Source organism: Callospermophilus lateralis, chromosome 5 (genome assembly GCF_048772815.1).
Source record: "Callospermophilus lateralis isolate mCalLat2 chromosome 5, mCalLat2.hap1, whole genome shotgun sequence".
Taxonomy (NCBI): domain Eukaryota; kingdom Metazoa; phylum Chordata; class Mammalia; order Rodentia; family Sciuridae; genus Callospermophilus; species Callospermophilus lateralis.
The window spans coordinates 133,218,146-133,238,772 of NC_135309.1; positions in this window are offsets into that span (position 1 = coordinate 133,218,146).

Sequence of the window (20,627 nt, forward strand, 5' to 3'; positions counted from 1 at the left end):
GGATTCTTCTGTCATATAAAACTAAAATATATATTTAATAGTGCTTGGACACTGATGTCTGGAAAATTACTTTAGAACCTGTGGTATTCAGGCATGTGTTAAAAAATAACTGAAACAAAGACTGAGTTCAGACTGTGGAAAGCTCTGCTAGACCACTCTGAGTGAAGTGTTCAAGTCACTTACAAAATTAGCCAGTAGTCAGTACTCTGCAACCAGGTCACGAGCAACAGGTCTCCATACAATAACTATTTGTGAATTAATTATTGCACAAATCATTTCATTTTTATTAGGTATTAATGATTTATTTAATTTCTTTGTATGAGTTCTGCACTTGCATTTCTAAAGATTAAGGAAAAGTATTATAATAATTTTGTCCAGTCTACATTTTCAAAGTTGTTTCTTCTTTCATAATTATAAGTATTTACTATTTGTAGATAGAAGTACAGTTTGGATACATTGAGATTCAAACATCTATCTTTACTATCTGTTTTTTTTTGGGGGGGGAGGGGGAATAGGTTATTTTGTTTATCTAAGAATTTCATATAATTAAAAATTATATTTTATGTTTATGTCATATAGTGAATATAAATATTATATTTTAAATAGTATTGATGGTTGAAAATGTCAAGAATACTGGAATCTGGAAAAAAAAGAATCAGGGCTGAATGTTCTGTTTTTATAGCCAAATACATATTCTGGTTGAGCTTTTTCTTCTAAATGCAAAAAATAAACCTCAAATTTTAAATACATAGAATAGAGTTTTCAGAAGAAATGTGCTTACTCTTTAAAATATTAAATAATTCCATTGCTTTGTATTATGCTATGTTATTATAATACTTGATATTAAGCTACTATTCATGACATCTTTGTTTAAATTTCGTTTGACTTTTTGAAACATGGTTTAAGGAATGAAATTTGTTCTATGTGCTTTATAGGCCATAAAGTGTTTATTTCTTTTCAATATGTGATTATTTTTATGTGCAGTAAAGCATGGGTTGTCAGTTGAATATGTTGAAATGTATAATCTTTAAAGTTTTTATGGAGAATTCTTTGAATAGCACATCTTTCTCCATATATTTTCAACTGACAGTCAATGGGAATTCAAAATTATAGCTACAGTTGGAATCCATGTTCTACTAAAAAGTCTGAAAATAAATTCTGGGGTAAGGTCGCCTGTTTCAGGTCATCTCTTGCAATAAAAGACTGTTAACAAAATTGTTTTCGGTAAAGCTTTGATGATTCTGGCAGTTAAGCCTCTGAGGTAAGCTTAAGACTTATTAACGGAACAAAATGAAAACAGTGAAAAGTGAGTTAAACAACCCTGAAAGAAATTAACAATGTGGAAAAGTTAATAAATACTCCCTAACATAGCAATATTTTCCCCTTGAAGTTACTTCTTATTTTAACTTGAAATCTATCACTTTGTTTTTACCTGATAGAATTTTCCTCATAAAATATTTAAATAATAAGGATCATGCCTTTCATCCTTTAGTAAATATTTCATTTTTAAAAAATTGGTTTAATCACCTATCTCTTTGTCTCTGTTTGTGCAATAACAGTAACCAAACATACTAAATCAAGGTCATTAGATAGCAACATTTAGGGACAACCAACCATTGAACACAGACTGGGGACATCTAGTTAATTGGTTAAGTATAATTAATACTTCACATTATCAAGACATTATACATGCTTCTATGTCACTTCGGTATTTTGAGATGTCACAGCAGTTCCAATACAATAATAAAGTGTCACTGAAGAGCTATAAATGTATAATACCTCTGTCTGGTTTATCTACTGTATACCATATTAAAGGTGATCAGAGAACACTTTTAAAATGCATTCTGGTTCTGGAATACCTATGTTCAAACTCAAGATCTATATCTGACTTCCTACCTGGCTGAGAACAAGTAACAAAGTCACAGAGTCCTTCAACTTCACTTATTAAATGCATATATAATAGCATGTATTTTGGAAAGTTGTTGTGAATGATTATTACAAAATCATAATGGCATGGAGCTCACTTTTCTCAGAGTACTAGTTATTATCAAGCAAATAAGATGTACATATAATAGGATACCCATGAGTGGAAAGTAAGTCTGTAATGTGATTTCATACCAAGAATAGCATATTTGGTTTATGTTAGAATAAACACATTAGTTAAGAAAATTTACTAGTATATATTGCTTACAAATTAATTGTCAAACAAAGATAGAATATTTAACTCAAGAACAGGAACACTGAGATTAGAATACTTGGGCTCATATCCTATTCTTATACAATATGGCCCTGTTGTGTTCAGCATGCAAAAATCTTTAATCTCTGTTTATGTATATTTAAAATAAACCTCCTCTTGCATACTTGCTGTGAAGTACTTGATATAAAGCAAATATAACAGATTTTGAGCAGAGTGAATATTCAATGAAGGAGAGCATCTTTTATTGGTGTTCTTGTTATTATTAATGAATGATTTCATGTAATATTCAAAATGGTTTTAACCTAGAATTTTATGAGTTATTAACAGACTCATTTGGCATATTGAAACATGATCAGAAAGCTAATAGAACCATCACTGACTTGCCATGGTTTGCATCTGTAATGTCTACCAAAGACTTGTGTGTTGAAGAGTCAATCCCCTGTGTAGCAATATTCAGAGGTGGGCCTTTGGGCAAGTAATTTGATCACAAGGACTCTAAACTCATTAATGGATTAATCCATGGAGAGATTCATAGAAGGATGATATTATTAGGAGGTGGTGGAAGCTATATGAACTCAGGCCTAGTTGGTAGAAATGGGTCACTTGGGGCATGCCTTGGAAGGATATATTTGGTTCTTGTCCTTTTCCACTCTTTCTCTGTCTCTCTCCAGCTACCAGGAGGTGAGCAACAGTGCTCCACCATGCCCTCACCACCATTATGCTCTGCCTTGCCAAAGATCCATAGCAATGGAGTAAACTGAACAGGGAAAGAAACTCCTGAAGCCTTTCTGAAAACTTCCTTAAATTGTTTTTCTCAAGCATTTTATCACAGTGATGAAAAGTCAAGTAATACATCAGCCAATTGGAATTTGATCTCACATCTATTTGGCCCCAGAAGAATTCTCATTCCTTTACAACCACAGATCTAGGGAATCACAGAGGTGCTGGAGACCTTTTCAATGAGTCTGAAAGATCAAAGGTATTTCCATTATACTATATGACATTCCATCACTTTTCACTTTGAAAACGTACACTGGCGTTTTACTGAGTCTATGGGACAGGCAATATTGCAACAGAGCAAAAGCACAAGAGATGTGTGAAATGAGTTGCTTTCATATAATTCAAGTTAAAACAACAACAACAACAACAGCAACAAAAAGCATATCTGCAAAAATTTAAACCCATTCCACTCATTTTACTATATTTTTTTGTTCCTGAAATATGGGTATTTTCTATGAGTATGTTAGCATGCTAATGCACAATGAATTGTTACTTTATGGAAAGTTAATAATGTTTATTACTTCTTTCTTTTAATTTCTGGTATGAAATTAAAATTAAATGATTGAAAGATGTAATCCACCAAAACAAAACCTCTTTAGGGGCCTCAATAAATTTAAAAGTGTCTGAGATCAACAAGTTAGAGGAACAGGCAACTATGGCATTTTAATCTAATAATGATACAGATAGCAAGATATTTCAATTATTTTTTCCAATCATGTTTTTTTCTTAAGAATTAAAATGAAAGAACAACAACATCAAAAACCAAATCCTAACTCATATACCTTGAGGTATCTATTCCCTCAATTTTCATTACCTATGACTGGGCCAGAGTGGGAATTTGAATTAAGCTGGCTAATCATAGTCTTTTCTGGAAATCCACACCTTAGATTCCAATGAAGAAAAAACATTAGATGGCTGTCAATATTTAAAATAAAATTTCTTCTATTATATAGTTTAGCATTGGTGATTTGGTAGGTCAAGCCAGAAGCAAGCAAAAATTATATAGGAGTATGGATTGCATGAATAGGCAAAGTAGGCAGGAAAGAAAAAGAGAGAAAAAGACATGATACAAATATTTCAATCACCAAGTAGGAAGAAGCAATCTCAATTTCTGAAATATAGCTCTAATCGCCAAGAGTCAATTAAAGTTTATTCCCTGATTAAAAACTTTCTAGAGAATTCTGTTTCTTCCCCAATGCTTTAGAAATGTGTGTTACTCTAGAATATATCTATTTTCATTGAAATAAAATATTCCTAGAGCAGGGTTTGTGCATGTGTGTGTGTGTGAGTGTGTGTGTGTGTGTGTGTGTGTGTGTGTGTACTAGGAATTGTATTCAGGGGTGCTCTACTAATAAGCTACCTCCTCAGTTCTTTTATTTTATTTTGTTTTGGAGAAGTTAATGCTAAGGGAAGTTAGCCAAACCTGATAAATCAAATGCCAATTGTTTTCTCTGATATAAGGAAGCTGACTCATGGTGGGGTAGGGAGGGGGGAGGGAGGGAAAGGGAGGAGGAAGGGGATTAGCAAGGATGGTGGAATGTGATGGACATCATTACTCAAAGTATAAAGACACAAATTGGGTGTCAACCTACTTTATATACAAACAGAGATATGAAAAATTGTGGTATGTATGTGTAATAAGAATTGTAACGCAAAAAAAGCAAAGTACATGTATAAAGACATGAATTGGCATGAACATACTTTATACAGAAAAATATGAAAAATTGTGCTCTATACAATTCCCAGTACACACACACACACTCACACACACACATTACAATAAGAATTGTAATGTGGTTGTGTATTTTAAAAAATAAAAAAATACTGGCATAAAAAAATAATAATAAAATAGTATCATATTAAGTTTCCCACACTGGCCTCCTGCCACAGCCTCCTGTGCAGCTGGGATTTGCATGTACCACTTCATTCAATTTTTATAATAATTTTTAAAAACGTACTTCAGTGATATTTATAAAATGAAAGGACATAGTCCTGATCAGCTCAGAAATTATATATTTCTAGTAGTCTCACAACATCTTACACATTCCCTTTAATTCACTTGCTTTCTACAAAAGAAATAGAAACACTGTTCTACTTACTTTATGTATCTTCATAGATTAACACGGCTTTATATGAATTGGAAGTAATGAACTCATATGATATGTAATTCTGGTGCAAGGCTTCTGTTACTTGATATTATTATGTCTATGAGATTTATCCATTCTACAGGGAATGCAATAGTTGATCTTCTCACAGCTATATAAAATTGCATTGATGTGTGTGCCAATATTTGTTTATGCAAAAAACTCTTCATATATTGAATTGTACACAGTTTTGGGCTATAATGAAAAATATCTCTATAAATATTTATGTATTTGTCTTTGCATGCACACATTATATATACACACATCTTTTTGAGTTTGAAACACTGCACAGAAATAAAAAGATTATCATATTTTCAGTTTGTAATGACTGTTTTTTAAGAACTCTATATATTCTGAATTGATTGTTTAGCAATATCTATTGATATAGATATGTATCTCCTATGGTTTATTTTCCTCTATTCTCATGATGTGTTTTATAAACAGAATTATTATTGTTAAATTAGTCCAATTTATTAACATTTAATACAATGGTTAGTGATTTCTGTGTTTCTCCCACAACCAAAATAATGGTAATATTCTTATGTATTTTCTTCAAACTTGTGTTGTGTAATATTCACTTTAGATCTATAATTAATTTAGAACTTACTTTCTTGTATGTTATGAGGCGAGGGTTCAGATCAGTTTTGTTTTTGTGGATTGAATGTTCAGCTGATTTAGAATCATTATTAAGGAGTCTGGACTTACCCTTATTGCAGGGTGTGGGCACCACCTGATTCACAAGTAAATGGCAACAAAAGTACAGGTGGATTCCAGTTTCTTCCCTCTGTTCCAATGTTCTGTTAGTCTATTCTTGGCTCCAAGAATCCTGTGTAGCGGGATTCTCATATATCTTACATTAGATTTATTACCAAATGCAGAATGCTTTATGATATTGATATAAATGCTTTTTAAATTTTAAATTTCTAATTTGGGGACAATGCAGTATAAAAAATACAATCTTTGTGTTTTAGCCTCCCACAAGACTAATTGTTAAAATTATTTATGAATTTTAATGATTATCAGTACATCCTTTTGAGTTGTTTATGTCTGTAGTCATCCAGCCTTTGATAATACTTTTTTATTTCATCTTTGCCAATCTTTACACTGACAATTTCTATTTGTTCTTGATTTCTAGAGGGATGTTATCATATTTTACCAATATATTTGCTTTCAAAATCCTCCACTCCTTAGTTTATACCCTAAGGACTTAAAATCAGCATACTGAAGTGATGCAGCCATATCAATGTTTATAGTAGCTCAATTCACCATGGATAAATTAATGAACTAACCTAGATATCCATCAACAAATGAATGGATAAAAAAATGTGGTATACATACACAATGGAATATTACTAAGTCTTAAAGAAGAATGAAATTATGGCATTTGCAGGTAAATGAATGGAGTTGGAGAATATCAAGCTAAGTGAAATAAGCCAGTCCCCTAAAACCAAACACCAAATGTTTTCTCTGGTATGTAGATGCTGATCCATAATGGAGCAGGGTAGAGAAGACTGGAGGAAATTTGGATTGGGTAGAGGGGAGTGAAGGGAGTGAAAAGAATGTATGGGTGTGAACGATGGTGGATGAGATGGACATTATTACCCTGTGTACCTGTATGATTGCACAAATGGTGTGGCTCTGCCTTTTGTATAGCCAGAGAAATGAGAAGTTGTGATCCATTTGTGTACAATGAGTTGAAATGCGTTCTGCTGTCATGTATAACTAATTAGTACAAATTAAATATCTAGCTTTTATTTTTACCATTTTAAATATTTTCTTCAACTATTGGGAAAAAATTCAATTTTCCTATATGTCTTATAAAAAATAAAATTTATTAAGTTTTAAACTTAAGCAACCATATGTTTCTGAAAATAAGTCCACTTTCTTATTTTATATATTGCTTGTTTCATAGTGGTCATGTTTTTAGAAATTTTGAATTCATTATCAAGGGAAACACTGGCTTATGATTTTGTATTTTTGGAATATCACTTGAGCTCAGCACACTATATTCCTGTTTTTTGCTCTCCATAAGAATATGTCTTAAAATGCTTTTATTTCAAATTTAATTATTTGGAAGAATCCATGAGTGGCAACACCAGGTCTTGGGTTTTCATTATAGAAAGGTTTTCATAGTATCTGATTTTTAAAATCAAAGGGTCTTTAGTAGAACATGGGGATCTAAGAATTTATATTGATTTTTAAAAAACCTTAATACATTACATTACCACGCCAAAAATTTGGGTGTGATTTTTTTTAAAGTGCACATATGAAACATTACTATCACATAATAAGGAACCATAAACAGATTGAGTCCAAAATGCTGTCTTTGAACCAGAAAAGCATTGAAAGTGGTATTAGTTAAATATGTAGATATTTAAAAAGATAAAACCAAAGTTGCAATGCAAAATGTGGTTGTTAATGAGAAATGGTGAATTGGCTAAGATCTAAGAGTATTCAAAGGATTAATTTCTGATGCAAAAATTTAACATAAACTTGGGTCCTGGCTACCACATGGGTATAATATTTTATACTTCTGGAGCTTAGAAATTGGAAATGAGGTTAAAGTCATTATGTTGGCAGAGCCATGCTCCTCTGAAGGCTCCAGGGAGAATCTATTTCCTCACCACTTCCAACTTCTAGATGCATTCTGCCTCTCTTGGTGCATGGTCCCTTCCCTCATCTCAAAGCTCATTATTTCTCTATCTACTATAACACCTCCTCTGACTCTAATTTTCCTTCTTCTCTCTTATGCCAACTCTTACTATTACACTGTGCCTATCTACATAACAAGGATGATCTTCCCATCTCAGGATCTTTAATCACATCTGTGTAGTGCATTTTTTCAGGTAACGTACTTATAATTTCCACAGATTAGGATGTATACATCTTTTTTTGCGGGGTGGGGGGAGGAGGGAGGAGGCATTCAGTCTGCCATAATGATCCTGTTAAATATATAACCATTTAGTGACTAAGTTCAGTCCAGAGATGTTTAGTTTGTTGAGAGATGGTATAGTTTTGACACTACACATAATATGTGACCATCTCACACTAAACAAACTCAGGATAGCATTAGTCTAGAATATCATTTTTATATTAAATGTAATGCAGATTAGAATATTTTCCCAGAATAACCACTGCAGTATTCTTTATAGATAGAATTATGTAGAAAATTAATTTCAAGCTCTAGTTTCTGAGTATAGAATCAGAAAAGAATGAAGTTTTATTTTCATAACAGAAAACTTTACCATTAATTGTTGAACTGTCAATTGTCACAAAATTATAAGCCATTTTTAGTAAAACTACAATATTCAGGATTTGTTATGCAATGTTTCTTTTTCCTTGTGAACTTCTGCATTTTACTGTCATTGATTTTGGGATCTGCTTTCTCTATCACTCTATTTACTCATCCCCTTTTCATACAACCCAGTTTTCAGTAGGGTTGCATGTACTAAACAAAGAAACTTTCTAACCCTGAGAGTGATAGCATGTCTCCTTTGTGAAATATGTGCTGATTTTATAGTTTCACTTTCTAAAGGCAGTATAATTTCATAATTCTTGGCTGGAGTGGCAGGGAAGTGGGAGTAGGTTTGATACATTAATGGGAAATTTTATTGAATCAAAAGTTCATGAGAAAGAATATGGTGCTCCTACTTTCTTTTGAAAATAAACAAGGAGAGAAAAGAATTACAGTAGATGGGGTAGAGAGAGAACATGGGAGGGGAGGGGAGGGGGGATAGTAGAGGATAGGAAAGGTAGCAGAATACAACAGTTACTAATAGGGCATTATGTAAAAATGTGGATGTGTAACCGATGTGATTCTGCAATCTGTATTTGGGGTAAAAATCGGAGTTCATAACCCACTTGAATCTAATGTATGAAATATGATATGTCAAGAGCTTTGTAATGTTTTGAACAACCAATAAAATAAATTAAAAAAAAAAGAAAATCAGTTGTGCGAGCTAGAGCCATTAAATCAGAATGAGTGTTGGTTTAATTATAAGTCCCAAAATGAACAATAATCTCAAGAAAAAAAAAACTTTTGAATCAATTTAAGTAAAAACTCAGAAAACAAAACAATCTCAAATTGATCATTCTTCCCTTAGGAGATAATGAGCTCCCTGTGACTTAAACATTAACTGGATTATATTTGGCACAGGTTAATAGAGAGGTTTCCAGCATCAGATTGGTGTCAGGTCTATCTCATCCTTGAATTTCTCCCAAAGCCCAGTTACTCTACTTTCAGAATATATATATCAAATTTGCATAGTTAAAAAATTTCCAGCCTTAGCAGAGCTGATTTCCCTGTTTTACTTAAGCTTGCTTTCTAAATGACTGACGCATTCCACTGACCAAGAAAAGAGAATGTAATCAGGTACTCCATTTTCAAAATCATTAGGAACAAAATAAGAAAGAGTGACTATTAGAGGAAACAAAGATAAAATGAGGAGTTGATGCTGATGAGATTCCTTAAAAGGTATTGTCCGGCTTACATTAGTAGTCTTAATGAAACCAGTATTCTTTTGGCTCCATTGATTATGGTTTGCATATAAGATCCCCCAAAAGCTCATGTGTAGGACAATGCAAGAAGGTTTAGAGTAGAAATGATTGAGTTATGAGAGCCCTAGCCAAATCAGTGAATTAATCCCTTGATAGGACTGAGTGATACTGAAGGTGGGTAGGGTGTAGTTAGAGGAGGCAGGTCACTGGGGATGTGCCTCTGGAGTATATATTTTGTATCTGGTAAGTACAGCTCTCTCCCTGTGCTTCCTGATCACCATGTAAGCCACTTCCCTGCATCACACTCTTCCACCAGTTGTTCTATCTCACCTGGAATCCCCCGGGAATGGGGCCGGCTGTCTAGAAACTCAGACCTCTGAAACCATGAGCCTTTAAATAATCTTTCCTTCTCTATAATTGTTCTGCTCAAGTCTTTTAGTCTCAGTGGCATAAAAGGTGACTAGAGCAGCATTTCTAGCTAATTTCTCTGTGCTCATAGTCCTAGCACTTTGTGTGAGTAGTAATTAGATGGATATCAGAAATAAGAAAAAGGTAAAATAAAATCTAGATTTAAATTGTAAATTTAAAACAATGTTAGTTAAGGTTAGAAATAAATAGGGATTCACTTTATTCAAAAGAAACATTAAAATGCACCACCACCTTATCTAAAATAACCATAAAGGTAGAATTCAACTTTCTTGTGAATAGAAAGAACATGGGACCATCTTTGAAGTTTACTAACTTATGTCACTTTACCTTCAGTAGGGAAATTAATGCAGATCTATATAATACATACTACTTTTTATTATAGTAAGATAATTAATAATAATAAAATTTATTTTTAATTTTTCAATCTGTTATAAGCACACAAGCATTTACCTAAGGCACAATCCTTGTTAAGCTACCACCCCTAAAATTATCAATTGTCTAAAATTTTTATTGTTAGATTTAGTTGTTTAAGCTAATAAATAATCTCCAGTGATGTTTGATCCTCCTATGAGAGACTCTGTTTTTTATGTGCCGATGTGGTCCTCAGACACTTGGTACTGACAACCTGTAATCACTGTATACGGGGTATAAATTTTGAGATGTGACTTCAAGGAAACTTTCACTTTGCCTTCCTTTGGGTTGTTCACTCTGGTAGAAGATAGCTGTCACATCTTAAAGGTACTTAAGTAGTCCCAGATATTAACTGAGACTTCCTGACAACCACAAACAGTATGTGAGTGAGTTTGACTTCAAGACCCAGTGAAGATTTTAGAAGCCTGAACTTCCTGTCATATTTCCTGACAATGAGCTTGCAAGAATCCCTGAGCCACCAGATGTCATGGTGAATGCTTCTAATCCCCACGACTCTGGAGATGGAGACAGGACTGCAAGTTGGAGATCAACCTCAGCAAGTTAGAGAGGTCCTAAGCAACTTAGCAATCCTCTATCTCAAAATAAAAATAAATAAACAAATAAATTTTAAAAGCTGGGGATGTGGCTCAATGGTTATATATATATATTATTCAGTTAAGCTGCTTCTGATATCTTGACCCAGAAATGATGTGGGATGTTAAGTGCTGAGACCTATTTAAAATGAGATGTTTTAGAGTAAATGTTTACAAGTGCAGTTGTCTGGATGTGTCCTGTTAAATATCGTATGTTGAAACTTAATGACCAATGTGATGATTTTAGGAGGGGGCAAGGTGATTTTGTCATGAGGGTTGAGACCTTATGCTTTAGTTAGTACCTTTTACAAAAAAAGCCTTAGAGAGGAAAGTATCCTTGGCCCTTCTGTCACATAAGACTCTGCTAGAAGGTGCTGTCTAAGAATGAGAAAGGGAGCCCTCCCCAACACTATCTATCAGTATTTTGATTATAGATTTGACATTCTCCAGAACTGTGAGAAATAAATTTCTGTTGTATATAAGCTACTCAGTTCATTATAGTTTTTAGAGCAACCTGAGCAGAGTAGGACATGTAGAAATAGTAAACTGGTAGAATAGAAATATATGTTCGTGTCAATAAATATTTGTATAAATTATGTTAATCCAAATGCTAAAATAAGTATCATAGAAAAAAGTCTTCCCTTATAGCCTTTGCATGTATACAAACTAATCCTAGGAATACTAAATTACGGAATCAATCCACAGTGGGAGTCAAAAGGACAGGCCAAATCACATTCAGAATCCCTTATGCTGGCTCAATTTAATAACAATTTTAAAAAGCATGCTTAGATTGTAAGCAGAGGTGGATTATACACATGCACACGTGCATACACACAATTTAAGAATAATGTTATAGCAGATTCAATGAAAAATTGGAAAAGAGACAACAATAAGGAAGTTCAATCTTGTTTAATCTTACTGATTAGTAGAGAGACTTTATTTAAGGAAGATTTTCTGAAGTTAATGTGATCTTCCAACACATGTTGGTGGTTGTTTTCTTCAGTTAAATTCTGCTAGAGAGTAATTATTGTTAAAATATGGTAGAGAATGACTTCAAGTGGAAAACACATTTAGTCTCTTTTGGAATTTTACTGATTGCCTCATACTATAAAACCTTAAACTGCTCTAATAAGGAAGAGAGGTGAGAGAAAAAAAAAAAAAAAGTTTTGTTGTGTCAGTAACTTTATTCATGAACTCTCGGTATTGATTTGCATGTATCTGTTTCCTTTGTATTTAAAAAATATTTATTTTAATATAGATGATTATATTTATTTTAAAGTAATAAATTTTACCTTTATGTTATAAAAAAAGAGATGCAAGTGAATCTTAATCATCTTAAAACAGAATAATAATCAGAATAATAATCAGGAATTACTGGAAGGAATTCACAGACATTTTTAAATTAGATTTTATTATTACTAACTTCCTCATTGAAGCTAAAGATTGTCAGATTTGAGTTATGGGTATGATTTTTAAAATAACAATTTATAATTTGGATTCACTTACAAAAGTTATGTTTTCATACAAAAACTGTTTTTTTTCTGAAAAATACAGTAGATACTTTAATGCTATATAAATATTTAATGACATTTAATATGAAAAATGACATGTTAAATAATTGGCATATTAAGAAAATTAAAAATTATTATTTCACTGAGATTGAATAATTGACTGGCCACCTCCAAAATCTGATGGATTAAAAAATGTAACTTGTGTTTTTAATTATTAAAATATACACATGCTTAAATTTCCACAATAGTAACTCATTCATTTGATTTCTATAAATATACCTTTCATTATTAGAGGAAATGAGAAACCATAGATGTATTATAAGCTGGAAAAAAATCATTGTAATTTTTGTGTTGCTCTACTGTTTTTCCAGGTGAATTCCCATTTATCTCTGCAACTGTTTTTACAAGCATTTGGGGGTTAGAAAGTCAGTAACATTTGACCCCTCAACATTTCTATCTTCTTTCAGACTTGTCCAATATTAGTGAACAGCAAAGAGTAATCTATCACTATGTCACACTTGCCTGAAAATTTTCTTAGGGGCTCAAGAAGAGTGATGAAGTTAGTCTTTAGGCTCTAAAAGTTCTGGAAGGTGAATTTTTCTTTTTCATATACATAAACAGATACTTTCATCACTGGTTAAGAGTTGCATATGGATCTTTGTTCTCAATCATCAACATTTACCATTTAAGTAACCTACTGAATACCCCAATTTAATGGAATCTTGGATCACAATAGTCTCAGAAAACGCAATCTCTGTAGAAGACACTTCAGTCTAAGCCGACTTTATGTTCACTGCTACTGTGAAGGTATGTGGTTCATCTTGTCAGCAATATCCAGCAGAAGTTTATGATCATCGTGCTGATGACAGAATAGAACCCAGACATTCTTTGAAAAGGAATTTTATGCTACAGATAGATTTTTGTTGGAATGTCTTGAAATCTGGTATGGGCTCCACAATTTTTTTTTTTTGAAAGGAGTCTAAGAAGAAGCCATAAATACTGAGCTTGATCTTTTGTAAGGCTGTAAATTTTATAAAGGAGTAGCTTTTCTGAGTGAAGCTTTGGGCATTCTTGTATCTGTCTTTGCTCTAAAATCCTGATTCTTAAAGATCAAGGGGCCTGAGAGTTAAAAATGGCACAGCTCTAAACCTCCCAGCAGTTCCAAATGACCCAGCCATTTCACATCCAGGCACTGATCCAGAGACATGAATACTTCATTTCACAAAAACACTGGAATACAGGTGTTGAGAGCAGGGTTATTTGTTACATAATGAATCTGGAAACCATTTGAATGTCTTTCCACATGTGCTTAACCAAACCATGCACGGTACATTTGAACCAGGGAAAACTGCTTTGTAATAAGAAAGTAGGACTATGATAGACAAACAGGACATTTTCATGAATCTCCAGGAAATTACATTGAATGAACAAAAGCCAAACCCAAAGATTTACACTTATATTTTATATTATTCCATTTATATAATATTAATGAAATGACAAAAATATGAGAGGAGATGAAGAACAGTAGTTTCCAGGAATCAGGGAGTTTGAGATGAAGGTAAGCATGGATATGAAAGAGAAATGGGAAGCTTCCACATAGGGAAGAAATCTTTTTTAAAATAACATGTGGTAGACTGAGAAAAGGTCCCCAAATGATTTACATGCTCCAGTCCATAAAACCTCTAAATGTTACACTACTTAGAGGAAAAAAAAAAAGGCCTTTGCAGATATCTTTAATGATATTAAAATGAAGAGATCACCATGAGTTCTTTGGTTGAATCCTAAACTTTTACAGATGATCTTATAAAAGGGATATAGGGGGAGATAACACACAGGAAAGATGAGGCACATGATCATGGAGGCAGAGATTGGCATGAAATGATGTCGGAAACCAAAAAGTCACAGAACAGATTCTCCCCTATAATAAAATTAGGAACTGTAATTCCTTAAATGAAATGATGAAGTAAAGATACTAGAAAATACATTTGCTTTATAGGCATTGGCAGATTATTCATTTATGAAGAGTTCATTAAATAATTAAAAATAAACAAAAAATAAATGGGAAAAATGTTTAAACACAGTAACCTCATATGTGAACATATTCTTAACAATCAATAAACATAAGTAAAAATAATTAAATTCATTAGACACCAGGAAAATGTGAGTAAAAACCACAATGTATAATACACACACATACACACACACACACACACACACATACATATACATATAGGTATATATAATCTAAATCTAAATCTAAATACAGATATGTTTTCTGGTATCAATGATCAAACTCAGGGGTTCTTAATAATGAACCACATACTCAGTCCTTTTTGTTTTTTTAATTTGATACAGGGTCTTGATAAGTTATTAAGTTGCTTAGGGCATTGCCAAGTTGCTGAAGCTGGCTTTGAACTTGTGATCCTCCTGCCTTAGTCTCCTGTGCTGCTGGGATTAGAGGCATACATGACTATGCCTGGTTATTTTGCAATATCTAAAAAACCTAGATGTATACATGATCTGTAAGTCAATAATTACATTTATACATATGTGTCCAAAATTAATTGAGAACCCACATCTACATAAAACACATATTTACATATGTTTTAGGCCCCAATATTCATAATAATTCCAAACTGGAAACACCTCAAGTATTTTGCTTGAATGATAATTCAAATAAAGTTTCAGAGCAACAATAGTGAAATCATTGGATTCATATGCACCACTATAGATGAATCACTCTAAAATAATGTTAGGTGAACTAAACAATAAAAATAGTATATCATGCATATTTTTATCTATTTGGAGTTCAATATATGAAACTAGATATCACAGACTGATTACCTTGCAGGGGATGGGCAGAAATTGGTAAAGGTAAGACATTATTCTGACATTTTGATGCAGTTCTGTTTATCAGCATGTAAAGAACATTAGTGATTTTATGGAATAAATGTCATTAAGTTACACATAGAATTTCTGTTGTTTTCTACATGTGCAGCATTCTTTATAAAATGTGTTTATGTGCTTATTCTTCTGAATGGTATGTATTTACAGCATATATATAAGGAAGATTATACTGAATTTCTATGCATGAGAATTATTTTCTCTGTGCTATTTCGTACTTTATTATAGAGAACATGTTATATCTTCATACTTATTTAGAGTGTATTACCTTAAGAAAAGTTTTTCAGTGTTTTGCTTCTTTTAAAAATATAAATCATCCAAAATATGTGGTTGGATGATTTTTCTATTTTTACATGCATTCAATCATTCATGTCATAAATTTATCACACTGATTGATAAAAACACATAAGAAATAATTATTTTATATAAATGTCTGAATATTTCATAATGAATGCAACTATTATTTATAATTATTATGTACCAATAACGTTTTTTAAAGAAGAGAATGATCTCTCTAGCTTCCTTCCCTCCTTCCCCAATCCCTTGTTTCTACTATGGAAGGACAACGTAATGAGAAGGTTATGACAACATAACATTAAGACAACATAATGAGAGTCCTCACTACAACACAAACATGGGAGCAAGCTGATCTTGGAATTCCAGCCTCCAAAACTGGGAAAAATAAATTTCATTTTAAAAAGCAAAACCAATAATAATATGTAGGAAACACAGTAAACATTTCAGAATGCACTCTATAAAAATAATCAAGGATATGTGTAAATACACAGATTTAGGGGGGATTCATCTCCTTCTGCCTGTGGAAATTTAGACAAATGATTACCAGGAAAAGATCAGTTAAATAAAACAGGTGTATTTTTGTAAAGGAATAGTAGAAAACCAATAAAATTATGCAACTGATGAACAATTAATTATGTGAAAAGAACTAGAAACCGTTCAAATAAAGCAGCATATCAAAAACAATACTCCCAGAAGAAAACATAGGGGAGCAGTTTAGCCTTGTGTTTGACAATGATTTCTTGAATGTGACACCAAAAGCACAAGCAACAAAAGCAAAATGAGACAAGTGGGACTACACCATAAAAGCTTCTGTACAACACATTTAACATGGGACAGAGTGAAAATATTACCTATGAAAAAGAAGAAAATATTTGCAAACCTTTTATCTGGCAATGAAATAATTTTTGAAATAGAAACACCTAAATTCAATAGCAAATATACAAGTAACCAGATTAAGAGATGAGCAAAAGACTTGAATAATTTCTCACAGAAGCTATAAAGGAACAAAAGGTGTAAAAATATACTCAGGGGCTAGATTTGTGGCTCAGTGGTAGAGTGCTTTCCTGGCATGGGTGAGGCCCTGAGTTCAATCCTCAGAACCACATATAAATAAATAAATAAATAAAAGATCCATTGCCAATTAAATACATTTATTTAAATACACACACACACACACACACACACACATTCATATACTTAGGATCACTAATCATCAGTGAAATGCAAATCAAAATCAAAATGAAATGTCACTTGTTACCATGGTGTTAGTTTCCTCTGTCTATAATAAACTGCCTGGGACAATTAACTTATATAATATAAAGAAACTGTTTGTTTTGATTTCCAGTTTCAGAGGTTCCAGTCCATGATTGGTGGACTCATTTATTTTAGGCTTCTGGTGTGAATGCTGCAAGCAAGGAGCAGGTGGTGACACAGACTGCCCATCTTATGCCCAGGAAGCAAAGGAATAATAGAGAAAGAGACCAGAACTCCACAATCACCTTCTAACTCCCAAAGGCTCCATATCTATCCTTCAATCCAAGCATTTAATGCATGGAAATTTGTGAGACATTCACTATCCAAACTGTAGAATATAGCTATAAGAAAGAAAGAGCTAAAAAAAGAAAGAAAGAAAAGAAAGGAAGGAAGTATATGTTAGCAAGAAAGTGGAGAAACTGAAACACTGGGTTCACTGTTGCTGGAAATGTCGATAGTGTAGCTTCTATGGAAGTCACACAGGATTTCCTCAAAAAGTAATAATGAAACCACCAGTGATACAATAACCTTTGGAATCAAGCTTAAAGTGGATTTATAACTACCTACCTTCCTTAAATGAAAGTAATATATATATATATATATATATATATATATATATATATATATATATATAGCAAATTAGAATCTGATATCCAAACTTTCAATAAATTTTCCAATAATAGCATTGTTATTAGATAATTAACACTCTAGAGTTATTTACTATTTTAGAATAGCTCGTATGTGAAACAACCTAAATGTCTATTGAAGGATGAGAAGATAAAGAAAAGGTGGCATGCACAGAGCAGTAGAAGGCTGCTTGGCTGTGGAAACAGAAAAAATCATGCTGTATGCAAAGACACATGAACCTCTAGAGATCTTGCTAGGTGACACAAGCCAGTTCCAGGAAAAAAAATACAGTGATTCCACTTATAGGGAGTCTAAAGCAGTTAAACACCGAAATAGCACATAGAATGGTACTTGCCAGGAGCTTGGAGAAAAGGAAAAAAGGGTCTCCATTCACTGGGTATGAAGTTACAGTTATGTAATATTACTAAATTCTAGAGAATTGCTGTTCTTCACTGTGCCTACAGCGAAAAATATGATACTGTACATTTTAAAAATTGTCTTGAGGGTACATCTAGATATTTCTTACATTAAGCATTCTTACTACAATAGTAATAATAAAGGATAAAACAGATATAGAAAATCCTTAAAAATGGGTTATATGTGGTGTGAATCCACTTAAATATGCATAACTTAAAACGTATGCATGGATGTATATTAATTTTTAATGATGATAAAACATTAAAATTTTTATTATGATTGATTGCTCTTTTTATTTTGTTTGTTTATCTGTTCTCCTGAGTTTTGAAATTAAATTTAAGTAATACAATTTTATAAGGTTTTATGTTTTTAGTGGAAGCCTGCATTTTCTCCCCTTTGAGAATTATACATGAAAATTTAAAAATATCAATAAAGACTTTGTATTAGAGGAAAATCCAAAAAATATCATATAACTGGAGAAATCAACAGAATTTTGTATTCAAGTACAGTAGGATAAAATACTTATATTTGGATTTTCTTCTGTCTTGGGAAATTTACTTAGCTTCTGTGAAAATTTTATTCTCTCTTCCACAAAATCTGGAATTTAGTAAGCATATTATTGGATGGTGTTACAAATTGTTGCTTCTATTATTATTATTTTCTTTATTTTTAAAATAGTAGAGAAACCTTTGGAATCAAGCTTAAAGTGGATTTATAACTACCTTCCTTAAATGAAAGTAAATTCTTTAAACATTTAAAACTGCATATTTTATTTTTATTTTAAATATGTTGATCATTGCAACAAAAGTATTTCAATAATTTTGAATTTTAATAGCAATAATGGAAACTATATGATTTCGCATTTTCCTTTTTGTTACATTATTATCTCTTCTGTTGACTCTTTACAAGACATTATTCTTCATCTTACAATGAGCCAAGATAAAATCCTTCAATTTATCTATTTATATTTGAATCTCCTACATTAATTGCATTTGCAGCAAAATGAGCATTGGAGGATAAGTGTTAAATTTCTGGCTTGGGTAATTTCAAGCTACACAAGGTCTAAACTTATCGCTGAGTTTTAAACAAATAAATATTGAAGTATGTGATATGCCTTAGAAGTTTATTTAAAATTTTCCAAACATAAATTTTTATAGAAACATTAAATATATATGAAACATAAACTCCTAGTAGAAATGCAGATGCTGAATATAAAATGCAGACACTTAATTAATAAAATGTGAGACTCAAAATGATCCCTGTTTACATTTTCTGTAGTTAACATGTCATTTTGTGAAACAAATAATAACTACCCATTATCACTCAATCATTAAGTAAATGCTTCATTCACATATGATAATTAAAATATAACATTATATAGATTTAGATCCCAAAAACTTTTTCAAAAATAAAGTCAATAAACTTAAAATAACCTTAATTGAATATTTAATTTGTCTGTCTCAAAATAATATTATGGTACTCTAAATTTCTTCTACTCATATCATTGATTTAAATTGTTCTACTAATACTTTTTGGTTTCAAGCAAAATATGCACAAAGAGACATCACCATGTCTATTTACTTCTAGTCCTCAGAAAAATATCAGATCATTACTGACTTCTATTTTTATGTGGTCCTTCTATGCAATGAAGTTAAAAAAAAAAACAATCTGTAGGACTTTTCATGTGGCAAAACATATATGAAAATAGGATGTAAGTATCATATTGGTCTCAAACACATACACACATTTTCCAGTCATTTCTCCATCAAGATAGTAAATATTTATTTCATATAATAAGTGTGTCCTGGACTTAGTGACTCATTTCTAATAACGGAACACAGCAGAATTAATGGCTCAGGACTTCTGAAATGGTCATAAAAAGACTGCAGCCGTCTTCACTTGTGTCTCCTTTCAAAGAACCAGGCATTCTCAGGGATGCCAGCTGCCATTGCAGGAGCTGCCTTACAGAGCAGCTGGGGTGGTGAAGAGAAGCAGACCTCAGTTCAGGGCCAGCCAGTAACTGAAGCAGGCATGCAATCACAGGAGTAATGGGTCAGTGAACTTGGAGACTCTGCTATTTCTTAAGAGGAAGGCAGCCACAGTCAACTACAACCTTGGAAGAGACTTTGAGTAAGAATTATGCATCCAAACCACTCCTGGTTCCTGTCTAAACTTCCAAAAAATGTGCAACATAATACATGATTTGTATGTTGCTAAGTTAGGAAAAGCTAATAAAGATAGAAAGAACATATAACTTGAAAACAACTGTCTGGATGTCTAGGTGCTGATGTGTGTTAAAACTCTCATAACAACTAGTTCCCATTCTGTAATTGGGTGTTCTACCTTTACACATTGCTGGACAATTGTGTCTTATTAAGAAAATGGACTTGAAAATAATATAAAAGTGATACATATTACGTTTTTTCACATGATCACCATTATTATTGAGTTATTACTTTAAATAATTCCTTCTTGTGATATACAGTCAACAATTAAAAATAAATAAATAATTTAATTGAAATAATTATTTTATATCTGTAAAATAATTTTTCCAACCAGGGTTTGT